Genomic DNA, 6,000 nt, shown 5'->3' with positions numbered 1-6,000 from the left:
TAACATAGCCTATCGCACTGCTGGCGCAACTATTTTTAAAACAGGCATGCTGACATCATGAATAGGGAAAAACCCTATTTCCTCAAAAAACCACCATTGAAACTTGAAATTTATGGGCCAAAAATGATTTTTGACTCAAATCTATGGCTTTTCCAGGAAAGAATTGCTGAAAATGGTAGACTGGAAAGAATGGGAACACGAAGATGTGGACATCCAAGCACTGAATGATCCAAATTTCCTAGAAGCTTTGAGGGCCTGTGGGCTCCTCAAATTACTTCTCACACCAGGGATGCAGGCCCAACCAGAGTTTCTTTGGTACCTAACTAGTCTCTGGGACATAAATCGAGAAATATTTGTGATTGGTGACCAGGAGCTGGAGTTAAAACTTCAGACATATATTTCATCATAGGACTATCCTGAAGACAGGAACCAATCAACTTATATGGGCCATGACTGATTGGGGCATGCATATCCATGTTGCTCGTTGAACATTTCCCTGAAGCCCTCAAATCCAAGAGTGGAAAGATTGAGATTTCCATTGTTCAGAATCTGACACTGAGAATGCTACTGTTGACTATCAATAGTGGCGGGGTCCCAGGTAGTGCATGAGACTAACAACTCGAAGTCCCTGTATGCTATCACTTGCACAGCACCGACAATCTTCAACTGGGCATAGGCCATGAAGATCAACATAAAACGCCAGCTGACTAAATCTAAGGTGAGGAATTTGAAGCAATTTTGCTTCGGAGTTGTACTAGTGACCTTTTTATTGGAATGGGTGCCATTGTTCCAGTACCAATTGAATGAGGTAGATCCTCCCATGCCACATGACTCGCTGATGGCTCACTGGAGTCATTTCATGCCCAAGATCACTGGGGGCCAACATATGTCATACAAACCTGCATTCTTTTCATGGGTACGATGATAGAAGATCGTCGTGGAGGATTGGCCATATAGTGGCACCAAAATCCATGGAGATCTGGACATGCTGCTACCAGATGGAGAGGATTTTGACGATGAAGGTAAAAAATCAATTTTTTAATTTTATGATTTTTTAATTGTTTTTGGTGTTTATGTGTTTATAACATTTCGCTTTGTTAATGTAGACGTTGGACCAGAGTGCCCTGCTAGGATGTCCCCAATAGCTAGGCGTGTTGCCCACCCGATTAATGTCGTTGCTCCTTATTAGGAGGGGAGTGAAAATGAGGAGGAGATCACGAGGAACCTTGAGGGGTTGACTCGTGGTATCCAAGAGTATGCTCGAGTGAGAGACATTCCTCATCAGTACCAGGGACACATGATGGGAGTATCGGATCGGATCCACCAATTGCTAACTCTTGTTGCATGAGCTGTGTCATGCTACCATGATCACCATGCTTATTAGTTCCTAGGTCCATCACTTACATTTGTTGAGGCTTCTGCGCCATAGATATATGAGGCCTGTGAGCCGTCGATGTTATTTTGGACACACATATTATTTTTTATGGTTTTGATGTATCAAACATTATCACCATATATATATATATATATATATAGAGAGAGAGAGAGATATATATATATATGTATGTATGATGTATTTTCTTGCTTACTATGGTACAAAGGGTTTGTTTTATCTTTTCACATGTTTCGTAAATGTCTATCCCACACATAATTAGCTAATGCATCTGTTAATGTATTTATGTGCCTAGGGATATGTAATGTAATCAAAATGTCTTTCTAGTAGACGAATACAGAGATAAATTCTCAATATTTGAGGGTTTCTGATGGAATATTTCCCGTAGAGTTGAAGGATGACAAGCTGTGAATCTAGGTTGACAACCAACTCTCGAATGTTAAGAGTAATGGTTTCTGACAACAGTTCGATGAGCGCACTATATTCAACAATTTTTTTAGCTGTGCAACCTACACAGATACCTTGAAGGTCAATCAACTCACTGTTAGGGTCATAAATAGCCCATGCCATGGATGATAGGTTCCAGGTACTACAACAAGCACCATCAGCAAAACCAATGTAGGAGTCACAGACATCTGAAAAGTAAGGAAAACATAGTAAATAGGAGGGTTGTTTGAAAAATAACACACCAAACCACACTGCACAAAAATGAATGACACAGTGATGTACACAAGTAACCATGCAAGATGACCTAAGCTGTCTTTTCTTGCAAGTAACCATGCAAGCTATATTTTCTTGATCGACTGGTGCAATGTTAATCTAGTTGTAACTAGAAAAACCATCCATAAAGGAAAAAACCTCATTCCCAGCACATTCATCAATGATCTGATCAATGAAGGGAGTAAGATAGTTATCTTTAGGATGGGCACGATTGAGATCATGATAATCAATGAAAACATAGATTGTGCCTTGTTTTTTGTCACTGGGACAATATCTGACACCCAATCTGTAAGAGGGATGGGATATATGAATCTAGCTTTGAGAAGTTTTTCAACTTCACCCTTGATAGTGGCGACCTTCCTAGGGTGCACTGGGCGAAGCCATTGGCGAACGGGCTTCGCATGAGGATAAGTTGGTATTTCATGCACAACAATGCTAGGATCAATGCCAGAAATTTCTTCATAGGACCACACAAACACATCATGGAATTCCTAAAACAGATGAGTACAGGTCTTGATCTCATCTGGAGAATAAGAAACCCCGATATGGACATGTTCAATGATACTAGGCTTGATAGAAATATCAATTAGCATCATTTGGGTAATATTACCCAAATTTCCTTTCGACCATACTTCATGAGTCATGATAAGTGGCAGAAGTGGGAGGGAAGGAAACGGAGAAGAGAACGCTTCGAAAGTGGTAGACGTGACCGTCGGGCGAGGTAGGAATGAGGAACAATGATGAGTATTGGTCCAAGGTGGTTCCTCAAGGGACATGACTTCCATGATACCTTCATCAGCAAGGAAGGTCTCAACTAAGGGATCTAGAGATTCCAAAGCGCCAAGCCATGGAGATTGAGAATACATATCGAGAGAGGTCTTCGAAACAAAAGAACCATAGGATGCAGAACTCGAAGCCAAAACAATTTCCACGCAATTGATTTCGGTAGGACTAAGTGGCATAATCGCGCCCCAAGTATCAACAAGATTTGGTGAAGGTATGACCCAAGGATCAGATTTGGCCAAGACCATGTTGAAAAAGGCAACATGAGGAGGTGGGAGTGGAAAAATTCTCATTAAGGCAGAGCCTTTGAAAAGACCTGCCCCCACACTCTCATAGGGAGCACTAGTGTGCTTGAGATATGGAACATCGTCATCCAAGGAGGAAGAGTCAAAGAAAGATAGTTGGTCGATAGTGGCAATCTTCCCTTGATGGGGAAAATGAATCATGTGAAATAGGGAGGAGGCTACAACATGCATAGCATGGGTCTAGCTCTGGCCGAGTAGAAGATTGTAATTGAGATTGGTGTCAACAATTTCTAGCTCAACTTGTACTATATTTCCTTCCAGAGTAATGACGAGGTTATGTAAGACATCGAAGGGTCGCGAATCGCTCCCATCGAAAGCTTCCAAACTATTCAGGGATTGGTTCAAAGCAGGAGAACTAATAGCATTCCAGCATTTGATTAACATGGTGCAGGTGGAAGCACCTTAATCGATGACAGTCCTGTGGATGCTCTTATCATTGATGATTACTTGAATGAGAATAACAATCTGATGAGGGAGATGTGGAACATGGTTCTCTAGATCAAAACATATCAAATTTGAATCGGTGAGATCGATACCCCTGATAGCTAATAGAAAATATTTCCACTGCGATGGGCAGCTTTGGAGCACCTCGAGAGCTGACATAGCTGATGGTAACTGAGCCAAACCTTCCACAATATTATAGTATTGAACGGCTTGGGCATTGGGATTGTATGAGGATTTTCGTAGCACACCATGAGAGGGTGGCCGTATAGTAGAATCAGGGTTAGGGCGCTCAATATGAAGAGGGCCAGAACTTAGGGCAGAAGAAGAAGGGGTGGCTTCTTTCTCTTTCCTAGCTATTGGAGTGGGAGTTTGGTAATCTTTTGATCTAGTAGCCACATTAATAAGCATACTCATCATGAAAACTTGAGACCCTGAGGAAGCAGATGATTGAGGTTAGTCTACCATTTGGGTCTGTTGAGAATAAAATGACTCTTTGAGGACAACAGGGGTCCCTTTAAGTAAATGACTAACTTTGGATCATCGGGGACAATCCTTGGTATAGTGATCCTCCTCGCAAATGAGGCAGGTATACTTAGGTTTCTATTGTGAAGATTCACCAGCAAACGATTTGGGAGGACCTTGTTTTGGGGCATCCACTTTACCCTTGCCTTTTCCTTTCTTCTTACCTTTCGAGGATTTGTCCACTGTAGTAGACTTGACAGCATGGACCTCTAAGGTTTTACCAAGGCTAGGTGGATTCTGGGAAGAACTATTTGGGACAGCTTTGGAGACCAACTTTTATTTGGAAGAAGATGTAGCAGGGGTCTAGAATACTAAACCAATAACTCCATTGACAGGAGGTGCAACCTACGACTTTGATGCCATGGGATCAGATGATGGCTGCGGAGCATCGGGTAATAAGTCATACAAAGTGCCAGACTAAAAGTAAACTAGATATAAGTACTGAGCATGAGTGATGGCTTGTTATTCAGTAATGAATCCACCCATAGCTATATCATGAGCAATTGGGGCAATGGATGATTTAGTATGAGCAATTGATCAGTAATATCAAACTTGATCAGGTGACGTCTACATCTCCATTCATGGATGTGATTGAAGATGTGTGTCACAGTATCTTGCTGAAGCGATGTGAGAAAATAGGTGCTTGTTTCATAGTGAACCGACAGCTAGAAATGCAAGAGGAAATCCATGGCTAAAGAGTTAAAGTCATGGTAAGTACTTCGAGGAAGCTCAATGTACCACTTGGCTATAGAACCTGTGAGGGTTCGTTGGAAAAGCCTGAGATGAATCGAATCATCAACGTAAGAGTTCGAAGAGCACCAGAGGTGATATGTCATCATGTGGGCTTGAGGATCTTCTTTTTCTTTCCCATCAAACTTTAGACAACCACTCGGTATCTTGGATGGCACTAAAGGCCAGTATGGCGAATGAAGAGTTGGATCATTCGTAAGGCGAGACACATTTAGCAACTCTAGTGTGGCTAAGAATGGAAGTTGAGTATTAAAAGTCATAGGAGGTCAGTAAGTGGGTCTGAGCGGAGGACCCCATCCCTGTTGGTAAGGATTTTGGCCCCACAGTGGGGGATTTTGGCCATATGGAATTTGATGTTGCCCCCATTGTGGGTTACCTTGGCCATAGGGAGGATTTTGACCTTGAATACCTTGGAACTATCTAGCCATAGGTTGCTGATAAGCAACATATGGGTTAAAATGTTGTTGAGCCTGTTGACCTTGGACATATGGATATTGTACCTATTGTCCCTGAACATACGGGTGGTGAACCTGTTGTCCCTGAACAAGAGGATTTTGGACCTAGTGTCCTTGGGCATAAGGATTATACACTTGTTGCCCTTGGACATAGGGATTCTATACCTACTGCCCTTGACCAAAATGGTTTCATACTTGTTGACCTAGAATATTAGGATTTTGGGCCTACTGCTACAGGACTTGACCCTAGCCTTGCCCTTGCAAGGGTTGACCCTACTGATAGGTATACAAGGGTTGCCGCTTCCCGAGTTGGTTTTGCCGTTGGAAGGGTTGGCCTTGCAGCTGCAAAATTTGTCCCTGGGGCTGCAAAGGTAGGACCTGCAAGGACATGGTCTAGGAGGTTCGTGCAGAATGGTGCCTCTGTTGTTGCATGGTTTGTTGCAACTTTTGCAAGGGTTGCCCTTGCGGTTGTTGTAGTTGACCTTGCTGTGGGATCATTTCCCCTTGCTGTTGTGTGGATAGCCCTTGTTGCAACAAAGGTTGCTCTTGTGGTAACAAAGGTTTCCCTTGTTGTTGTAGAGGTTGTCCTTGCTGTTGCAAGGGTACTTGAATAGTGCCCCAAAATTTT

This window comes from Pinus tabuliformis, chromosome J, assembly GCF_031772625.1.
Source record: "Pinus tabuliformis cultivar Carrire ecotype Pingquan chromosome J, CPIR1, whole genome shotgun sequence".
Taxonomy (NCBI): Eukaryota; Viridiplantae; Streptophyta; class Pinopsida; order Pinales; family Pinaceae; genus Pinus; species Pinus tabuliformis.
The sequence above is the reverse complement of the archived record's forward strand: the minus strand, read 5'-3'. Positions refer to the sequence as shown.